The 10,015-nt window shown below is 55.5% G+C and overlaps 1 long non-coding RNA gene across 3 annotated transcripts; it reads right to left on the bottom strand.

Moving 5' to 3' along the window:
- Positions 1-3,162: 3,162 nt before the first annotated feature.
- LOC135280790 (uncharacterized) lies at positions 3,163-9,665 on the bottom strand. Of its 3 annotated transcripts, XR_010347632.1 has the most exons (4): positions 8,584-9,665; positions 4,767-4,989; positions 4,625-4,672; positions 3,163-3,891 (listed from the first exon to the last, which is right to left on the bottom strand). It is a non-coding gene; the product is annotated as an uncharacterized LOC135280790 (long non-coding RNA). The 3 variants fall into 3 exon arrangements; XR_010347630.1 differs by lacking the exon at positions 3,163-3,891 and having other exon boundaries at positions 4,035-4,672; XR_010347631.1 differs by lacking the exon at positions 3,163-3,891 and having other exon boundaries at positions 4,035-4,672; positions 4,794-4,989.
- Between the last annotated feature and the right edge of the window lie 350 nt (positions 9,666-10,015).

The following is a 10,015-nucleotide window of genomic DNA, read 5'->3' as shown; positions in this document are numbered from 1 at the left end:
CCGCCTCCCCCGGGGCCCGCCCCGCTCCCCGCCGCCTTCCGCCGCGCCCGGCCCTCCGCGGCGCTCCGGGCCGCCCCCCGCGCTCCCGCGGCCTCGGGCCCGATCCAGCCCCGGCCATGCCCCCCAGCCACCCCGAGCGTCCTTGGGCGCCAGGGGAAAGGCCACCGGGGGCAGGGCGGTAAAGGGCCCCTCGTGGCGTCACGGAACGTCCCGAGCTGCAAGGAGCCCACGAGGGTCATCCGGTCCAAGTGCTCGGTGCGAACCGCTGCCGGGGAGGTGTTTGGTGGGAGCAGCCCCGTGCGGGACCCCCGCAGCAGTTTGCTCCAGGGAGACACTGAAACACAAGGCTGGCGCTGTGGACCGCCACAAGAAACACTGCGGGAAGGGATGAGCAGGGACAAGGCAGGGAAGTGCTTGGGAAGAACGCTGAGCTCAAGCTGGATGTGCAAAGACTTTGGAGTGAGCATGCAGGGCTGCTCCCCAGCACAGGGGCTGGAGGACATCCCCTGGAATGCTTCGAGAGTGTGGCACTGGGAGCAGTCTGTTGGGGCACGGCAGCAGAGCCCAGGCTGTTGCAGCAACAAAAAACACGCTAACACACATTCTGACTATGCCCCTCCTGGACACACAGCCATCACCAGCCGGCAGCCTTCTCTGCTCACCCACCACCAAGACCATCCCCCCATGCTCTCCAATGCCCCAGCAGCCCTGTCTCCAGACCTATGCCCCCCAAACCCCCCACATCCCTTCCTAAATACACACCATCACCCAAACCTGCTTCCAGGCTCACAGGCTGAATCCCCTGAAGGCCATGAAGAAAGAAGGGGCCAGACACAGGATGCTCCAGGAGCAAGACCCCCACAGAAGCTTGCAGAGGCATCCAGTGAGCAGGGACACATGCCACAGTGTGTCCCTGCATGTCCTCACACCATGAGCCATGGTCCTACACCGTGTGGGGACAGATGCTGGGATCCTGCTGTCAGGGTGCCTAGCTGGGGAGAGAAGTTTCTCGTGGTGACCTCCTTCCTACCAGCCCTGTGCAGGAGGGAGAGTGAGGATGGGGCTGCCAAGGAACTGAGCTTCTTGTGCCAGCCTGACACGGTACATGCCCAGCATGTGCCCAGGGAGCCCACTGAGTCCCAGATTTCCTGCTTCCTTGGGCACACTCCTGCTTGAGGAACCCATCCAAATTTGCCGGGTCCAACTGGACACCAAGGGAGCTTCCTTCAAAGGGAGAAGACAGCCGTGAAACCCAAAAAACAGCATTGGAAATTTCAAAGCATGGGGATTGCAAGATGCAAAAGGCATCAGGAGAAAAAGCATCTGTGAAGAACAAAGTGATCACCAGGCTGTGTTTGCAGTCTAGCAGCAGACCTCGCTCCCGGGCTCTCACATGGAGATGAAGAGACTTATTAAAATGCAGAAAAGACAGAGATTCTCAATAAATTTGCCTGTCCAGCATTTGGAAGGAAGCAGGGCTAATGGCACTTGAGATTGAAAGTGCTTCCACCCTCTATTAGTAACCAAGGAGGATGTTCAGCAGCAGCTGTAGGAGATGGCTCTTGTTAAATACTCAGGCCTGGAAAACACACGCTCAGTGTCTCCAGAGAGGGCACCGAGGAGGGATCTAGCTTTGTGGTGGTGTTTGTTTTCTTCCTTCTCATCCAGTCCTGGCACATCTCCCACATCGCTCCCTCCTGGGAGAGGCAGCTGTGCCAGGGCCATGCTGGGATTTGACAAAGGTCTGTGGTCATGCCCATGTAGGACCCCAGCACCTCCTCACCATTTGCTGGGCCTGTTTCTCTTTCAGGTTGGCCCAATGTAGCCCTGTTCTCTGATCTCTGCCTCTGAGGCATCACCTTCTCACCTCAGGCTTCAGCAGAGCTTGGAGGGGCATCAGAGTCTCTGGACTCACCTGAGCCCTCAGATTTGAGCCCTGGGTATTGGCTTCCCCTTGGCCCAGCCACCCAGGCAGCAGGTGAAGAGAGCACAGCTGAGGTGGGAGCCTCCTGGGACACTCCCTTGTGCTTGGGGAGCTTTCAGGGGCCTCCAGAAGGAGACCAAATGACCTCACCACCTGCATGGCTTGGCACAGGCTGCTCATATTCTTTTCTGCAGTCATGACGAGAGGCTGGTGACATCGCTGTGTTCACAGTGGCTCACTTCAGGTTTGGAGGAGCAGTGGCAGATTTCTACATTCCCACCGCCAAAGCCAGAACCTGTCTGCTGCTCATGCTGCAGCTGGTGCTGCTCCGATCCCAACTGTTTACACTCTCCACACCTTATTCCTGTCGGGACCCAGGTTTGATGGCTGCGCTGTAGAGACTGACCCCCACCACAGGGGTGGCTGTGATGCCGCTGTGCCTGCGAGTCACCGCGGCTGACTGTGACAGATGGCTGCCGTGGAGGGTTGCGGGTGTAGGGACTGGCAGGGGACACGGCGTGGGACTGGAAGATGGGAGAGGATGGGGGAGCACAGGCTGCACCGCTCGCGTGCCAGACTCCACATTTTAGCTTCTCTCTCATGCATCCCCAGGTGGGATGTGCAGCCCTGGGGGCTGCCTGCTGCTGGCACTGCCCACGGAGGCCCCAGGAAGGAGGGAAGGATGGCCATGAAGCCGTTTGCACACAGTCCTCAGATAGGAACATAACAACCCATGGCTGTGCAGAAGCGATTTGTGGTTCACTCTGAGGGACCACGGGAACAGGGGAAGCAGAAAGGCTTTCTGCAGTTATGTGCAAGGATGCAGGGCTGGTCCTCTGCACTGGAATCTCTGCTCTCACCCTCCTCTTCACCTCTGAAGGTTCCAGGAGCTCTTTGCTGAGATCTCCAGGCTGGTGCTCACAGCATTGCCCTTCCTCCTACCAAAGGAGCTGTTTGGCTGGGTGAATTCAGACAGGTCAGAGCACGCACCAGGAAGAAAAATCCAGGTAATGTCTTCCGGGCTGCTGCCAGCCCAGCAGAGAGCTGTGTGCATCCTCAGCCCTCATCCATCCTGTGGGGCCTGAGGAGCTGCTTTGGCTGCCTGAAATGCTCCTGGTACTCACCCCCAGCTGGGGACAGGAGCCCTGTTTGGCAGCCGCGCCAAGAACAGCACACAGCACCTTCCCTGGGCTGAGGAGGGATAATGCCACGTCTTCATGGCAAAGCTTCCCCTGCAGTTTAACCTTGGGTGGTGCGGACACAGCCCAGCGTCCCCCAGGCAGCAGCATCCGGTGACTCAGAGCAGAAGGTCTCTGCCCCTGCACACTCCCGCTGACTCAGCCCCAGGTAATGTGGGGGCTGATCTGACACTTCCCCACGTGTCACTTGAGTCAGGTGCTGGGTGGACTCCTTCCCCTGATGCCAGCATCGACCCTGGCTTGCAGGGAAGCCTTGAATCTCCAGATGCTTCCACAGCTTCAAACAAAAGCCATTTGCAGGAGCTTTGGAGTGCCTGTGTGCCTGCTCCTTTCCTCCCGGGAGCAAGCCACATCCACCCACTGTGCAGCACAGCAGGGACCAAGGGGATGTCACATCTGCTGGGTGACAGCCGAACCAACTCCAGGGTCTGGGTACAGCAGGGGACGTGAGGACTGGAAGGTGGCAACTGTGACACCAGAATTGCTTCCTGGGAGGCAGCCAGGGAGTCCCAGGCTGATAAATGACACATCTGTTCTCTGCAAATGAACAAAAATTGGCATACGGAGGAGGAAACTGGCATCGTTAGGGAACAGATGGATAAATATGACATATTGGGGAAGAGTCGATACAGCTCTCTTGCAGTGAATTTCTCTTTTTCATAGCTGGTGCTTTCTTGGAAAAAGCCAGCAGGCCCCTGAGGTGATCCAGCAGAAGTCCCTGCATTTCCAGACGCAGATCTTTTGACAAGATGAGGTCAACGGCAAAATCTGCAATAATATTGAATTATTCTGGAAATTGTGGATGCATGCTAAGCATTGCAGGAGGACTTTGAGAGGCTTAGGAAGTTGGCAATAAAATGAGACAAAAGCCAGTGTTAGGGAAGGGACACAATGGGGAAACCAAGCCCAGGCTCTTGTCCAAAGTGATGGGTTCTGAGATTGGGAGCTCTGACAGTCTGTGAAACTGTCCCCTCAGCAGAGGTCAAGACCTCAAAGACTCTCTGTCAAGCTGATAGGAAGGGTCAGGAAAAAGGAGAGATGAAATCAGAGATATCACTATTCCCTAGCCAGTCCCAGTCTACATGCATTTCTGATCCCCCTATTCCAAGGATACAGCAGAGCTGGAAAAGGTGCACAGAAGGGCAACAGGAGGATCCAAGGTCTCTGCACATGGGATCCCTGAAGGACCAGGGCTTTTTGGCACAGGGAAGAGACAGCTGGGATCAGAGCAGAGATCTGCACAGCTGGGGGAGGTGGGAGAGGCTGAAATAACAGTGATAACACAAGGAGGAGACAGCACACAGCAGCCCTCCCTGCCAGGGGCTGCTGCAGATGCTGTGTTCCTAAACAAGACCACACAAATCCACAGAAAAAAATCCATAAGTACATATTAAATACAAGGACTAGCACAAAGGAGACTTGTGAGATTTTAGGGGCAGGGATCATGTCCAGGGGAACCATCAAAGCCTGGGCAGGATATGCACAAAGCATGTGTCTTTACCAAATGGAGCAGATTTCTACAGGCACTTTTTGCAGCTCTCCAGCCTTTCTGTAAAAAAGAAAAAATCATTATGCAGTTGATAGTATAATTGAGCTAATTGACCAAAAGAAGAGATGACAACTTGCTGAAAGACATCTGCCACCTTGGAGCCAGATCCATTGGTCATCACCTCAGCCATGGCGAGTCTGGTCCCTGCCTCTGCTCTCTGCACTGACAGCCCTCTGCACATCAGGAGCCCGAGTGTCACAACTGCTCTGTATGTGGTCCATCATCTCATTAACACTTTGAGGAGGTGTGGAGAGCACTGGGGAACTTCATTTCCACAGGTTCAGGTGCAGCATCCTGGAGACAGGCCAGTGAGAGAGCTGGGTGACAAGAGAGGAGAGAAAAATGACTGCAGGACTGACACCCAGAGCGGGGGGGAAACACTTCTTTCACTGACAAATGCAAGGTTTGAGGGAAATTTCCAAACAGCCATTATGTAAACTCTATGATTTTTTTTTTTCAAAATCATTTTGTGTGGGCTCAAGTCCCAGAGATCTGAATTCTCCCCTCTCAGGTCTCATGAGGACAGGGGAACCAAGACACAGGAGGTTTCCTGTAACAAAACCAGGATAATGACAGGAAAACCTCATGACAGATGCTGGCTTGGTGGCAACAGCTCTATTATATCATGCAAATTGCATGGCCTCATCCAGCCACCCACTCCACACTCTGACAGCCAGGTGGATGCTCTTGGGGCTTCAACCATAGCACAAATTCAGTCCCTTCATTGCTGGCCCTCCATTTTTGGGTTTTATTTGCTTCTGCCAAAGGGTTTGATCCTGCAAGGACAAAACAGCATCCAGCTGGGATAAAATGCCTGAATCCCTCTTCTGAATGAATGAAGGAAACAGGACCAGCTGCGAGAGCATGGATCTGAACTCAATAGCAAGTGCTAAAGTGGAATTGATTGGAGCTGCCTGCCCTCATCGATCTGAGGCTGAGCAAACTAAGGAGCTGGAGCATTTGCAGCTCAATCAGAGCAATGTGCTGCTGGGGGCCTGTGCTGTGGGGCTGGCAGGGGACCCGAGTGCCCTGGGAAGGGGTTAATGGTGGCTTTGATTAATCCAGCTGCAGCAGCCATGCTCACACAGCTGGGTCCTTCTCCACACAGCTTTATGTTGCCTGTGGGCAACACCCACCCTGCTATCCCCTTATATCTCTTAACAGGGCTGTCATCAGCTGTCAGGAAGATGGGCTCAGTGCACAAGAGCAAAACAGTGGCCATTGCTCCCACAGAGAGGGGATCATTGCAATTGCCACCAGCCCAATTTCTCTGAAAGGGCTGAGGCACAAAATGAAGGTGTATTCAGAGATGAGTGCAAGAAATGGGGAGGTGAGGGCTGGAGGCTGCCTGGCAGCTCATGGTGGCCTGTTTTCTGCCCATGCAGCAGCACAAGCCTGGGTTAAGAGGTGGCTGTGTGCAGGCCATAAATCCCTGCAGCGGGAGGAGGCTCCTGCTGTGCACAAAGGCAGAGTGAGAGCTGGGGCTGGCAGCTGGAATCAGGCAGGGCACACACAGACATGTGGCAGCATTTATTTAGGGCTGCAGGATGGCTGGTTCTCCCCTGGGACATTTTCCTCACATTCCATCTTCAGCTGGATGCTGGACACACAAGGGAAGAGCTCAAGAGGCTGCTCTGAGCTGTGCTCCCTGGGTGTTGGACAGGACAGCTTTGATAAATCCCTGCTCCATATATTTTGGGTACCATTTTCTTTGATTTCTGAACGTTGGAGCCAGGCAAGGCAGGGACAGCTTCCACTATCCCAGGTTGCTCCAAGACCTGTCCAGCCTGGCCTGGAACACTTCTTGGGATGGGACAGCCACAGCTGCTCTGGGCAACCTGTGCCAAGATCTCAACACCCTCTCAGCCAAGAATTCCTTCCCAATATCCCATCTAACCCTGCCCTCTGGCAGTGGGAAGCCATTCCCCCTTGTCCTGTCCCTCCAGGCCCTTGTCCAAAGTCCCTCTCCAGCTGTTTTGGAGCCCCTTTAGGCACTGGAAGAGGCTCTGAGGTTTCATTGAGCCTTGTCAAGGTTAAGCCCCCCACTTCTCCCAGCCAGGCTCCAGCCCTCAGACTGTTTTTGTAGCCCTAGAAGAGGATGGTGGGGACAGTGTGAGGTCAGGTTGATTGCAATTGTCTCCCAATTCAGTTGTTTTGTCCTTTACTCCTGAAACCCACACAAACCTTCACCTTCAAAGTATCCCAGCCCCAGAACCTTTCTCTGCTCTTGCTTCAGCATCCAGCTCTGCCCCAGCAGTGCCTGTGGGCGAGTTGCTCTGATTTCCTTAGGAAGGAAGGAAGGTGGGATTTCCACAGCAGAGCAATTTCCAAGTTGGATTAATGGCCTCTGAATAGCCAGAGGGGACAGCACTGGCCTGCACCGCTGCTTTTCCATCACAGTAAAACACAGAGCACCTCCTCAGTGCTGGCATCCATCCTGCCTCCCCAGCACCAGTGCTGCTCCTGCGGCTGCTTTAGCAATCTGTGAGAAAAAGAGGAGGTGGTGGGGATTCCTCTGCCTCCCACTGCCTTCCTGAGAGTGGGGAAAGGAGACCAGGGGCTGCCCCGGTGAGGGAGCAGCTGGAGAGGCTGCTCGAGGGGCAGAGCAGCCAGGACAGCCGTGCAGTGATGAATTGCACTTGTCCCTCTGCCAGCTGCAAGATTTATATTTGTGCCACAGAGTGGCAACGTCTGGGCACAGCAGCACTCTCTGTCTGGCTGCACTGGTGTTTTGACATCCCAGGCACCTTTAAAATGCAACCCACAGGCATCAGAGGGCCCAGAGAAAAGACATGGAGGGGCAGGGCAGGATGGAAGAGCAGAGGAGCCTGGAGCAGCCATCCTGCCTGGGTGCTGATCGGTTACCCAGCAGACAGATGGGGCTCTCAGTGCCCCCACAAGCTCATCTCTTTTCCTTCATCCTGGCAGGTCCAAACCATCAGGACTAAAAAGCACGTGGCAAAGGGTGGTTTGGGCCGTACAGCCAGGCAAGGATCCCTTAGGAGTGCTCTCACCCCAGTTCTGTTGGGGAGGGCAGCCTACGGCAGAAAGTTGCTGGGACAGGCCATCACTGATGCCAGCGATGGGTGGCAGCAGTTTCTTGCCTCCTCCTTCTCATCCACACCCGGTTCCTTATCTCTGGGTCCTTTTGCTCCTCCCTGCTTACTTCCATGTTTGGCTGACTCTCCTGTATGGCTGCAGTGTTATCTCAACCATTCCTGCTCCAGCAGTTGAGGTCATTGTAATTCTGTCAACTTCCACATTCTAGAAACATCTGCCAAGAAGCCAAATCACAGGCCCCGCTGCCTCCTCCAGGCCACCAGGGAGCCCACACTGTGTGCCCTGTGTGAGCCGTGCCCAGCATCCCCCTACCCAAACATGGGCTCTGCGTCCTGCCAGCCCAGGAGCTGGGAGAGCTGACACCAGCCCCAGGGGTCACACTCTGCCTGCACATGCAAATCCCCAAGGAGGAATCTCCTGCCCATCTTGTGTGCCTCTGTAGGTTCCTTGTCCCCACCAGCCACGGACAGCATGTCCTGCCAGAGCGTGCCCCACTATTCCCGTGGGTCCCACCACCCTGTCCTGCCCAAAACAGAGTTGTCCAGACTAACATGGAGCTGGGCTTATCCCTTCACCAGGGACACGGCCCAGCTGATGGCACTGTGCCACTGTGGAGGAAGGCACAAGAGGCCACGCACAGGGCAGCACAAGGAGTTTTTCCCTTTACAAGCTCATGAGCTGGGATTCAGAGGGTGCAGTGATCCCACCTCTGCAGCTCAGCCACACCCGTCCTGCAGGAGTCTGTTGGCTGGATTTGTGTCCTTGGTGCAGTCAAGGGGATGATGATGATCTCAAACTCCTCGGACATGGGAGGAGAGCCATGTATCTCCTTCCAGTGTTGCTGCACCTACCTTGTTCACAGATGGTGACAGGGTTGGACACAGATGAACAAAAGCAGCATCCCTGCAGCCCCACTAGAGGCATGGGCTGGGATTTTGGCATGTGGTCAAAAGAGGGAGAAAGGTGGGGCTGGAGCAGGACAGTAGCACATGGACACTCAGGCCATTCAGACATCTGTTCAGCATCTCCTGGTCAGCCAGCTTGACATGGGGGAGCATTTCCCACTGCAAAGGATCCCACCAGTTCTGAGGGAGCACTGGTGCACACCAGCAAACTCACGAGGACAGGATGAAGTCAGCATAGACAAAGGCAGGACACAAAAAACCATTCTGTCTTCCTCTACCACTCTGAGATCTTTTGGGCTGGTTATGAGCAAAATGATCTCAGGGCGGCAGGAGCAATTACTTCACAGAGTAATCAAGGCACACAGGGCATTTCTCCAGTTTGCCCCAAGCCTCAGGAAGACTGTTCTAGATTTAGGATTTTCCATCTGCAGCAGATACACCAGGATGGATGGGGTGCAGGGACATGGCCAGCAGGGTTGCAGGAGTCCCCTGCCCCTGCCTGAACCCCCTTCCATGGGAGGTGCATGTGTATGACAAGCGATGAGCTCATCCTGTATGAGGGAGCTGATGTTTCTATGGCCAGCTCCAGCTCTTCAGAAAGAATGAGTCATGCTGCAATCACTCTGAAATATTTTATGTCAAGAAATCTTTTTGATCCCAGGTGCTTGGAATTCTTTGCATATCTGTGAAAATGAAAGAACCTCAATACTGGGAGCAGGAAAGCAGCAGCAGTGATGAGAGCAGAGCCATTAGGTATTGATATGTGCTCCAGCAGGAGAAACAAGGAGTCTGGCACAGACTGATACCTGTTGCTGTTTCAGGGGCATAAAATCCTTAGTCCCCCTATTTTCTCCCATCCCTCTGTGTCCAGTCGTTCATTTATCCTGTGGTTGGGAGAAACTTTACTCCCTGAGAAATACGCAGGGGAGTGAGAGGTTGCAGCTCGGGGAATGGTGTTACCCCAGGATACAGAGGGCTGGATGAGGGGACGAGTCAGGATCAGGGTCAGAGCAGGGAGCCGGGCCGAGGGCAGAGGATGAGGTGAGGGCTTCAGACACGGAGCGAGACTCGGGCTGGGGCCAGGGCGCGGCTGAGGGCCGTGACAGCGCCGGGGCCTCGGCCCGGGCCGGGATGGCGGGGCGGGCGCAGGGCCAGGCCCAGCCCGGGCCCATCACCAGCGAGCGGGGAACACGGGACGGGGCTCGGGCGCTGGGCCCTGGGAATGCCCGGGGGGCGAAGTGGGAGCGCCAGAGCCACCCCGCGTGTGGCAGGGGACAGCCAGAGCCACCCCGCGTGTGACAAGGGACACTCACGCCTCACCCTCACGCGGTCCCGCCCCACCTCACGTCAGCGCCCTCAGCCCCAACTGCCGCCGCGC

Source organism: Passer domesticus, chromosome 14, assembly GCF_036417665.1.
Source record: "Passer domesticus isolate bPasDom1 chromosome 14, bPasDom1.hap1, whole genome shotgun sequence".
NCBI lineage: Eukaryota > Metazoa > Chordata > Aves > Passeriformes > Passeridae > Passer > Passer domesticus.
The sequence above is the reverse complement of the archived record's forward strand: the minus strand, read 5'-3'. Positions and strand labels throughout refer to the sequence as shown.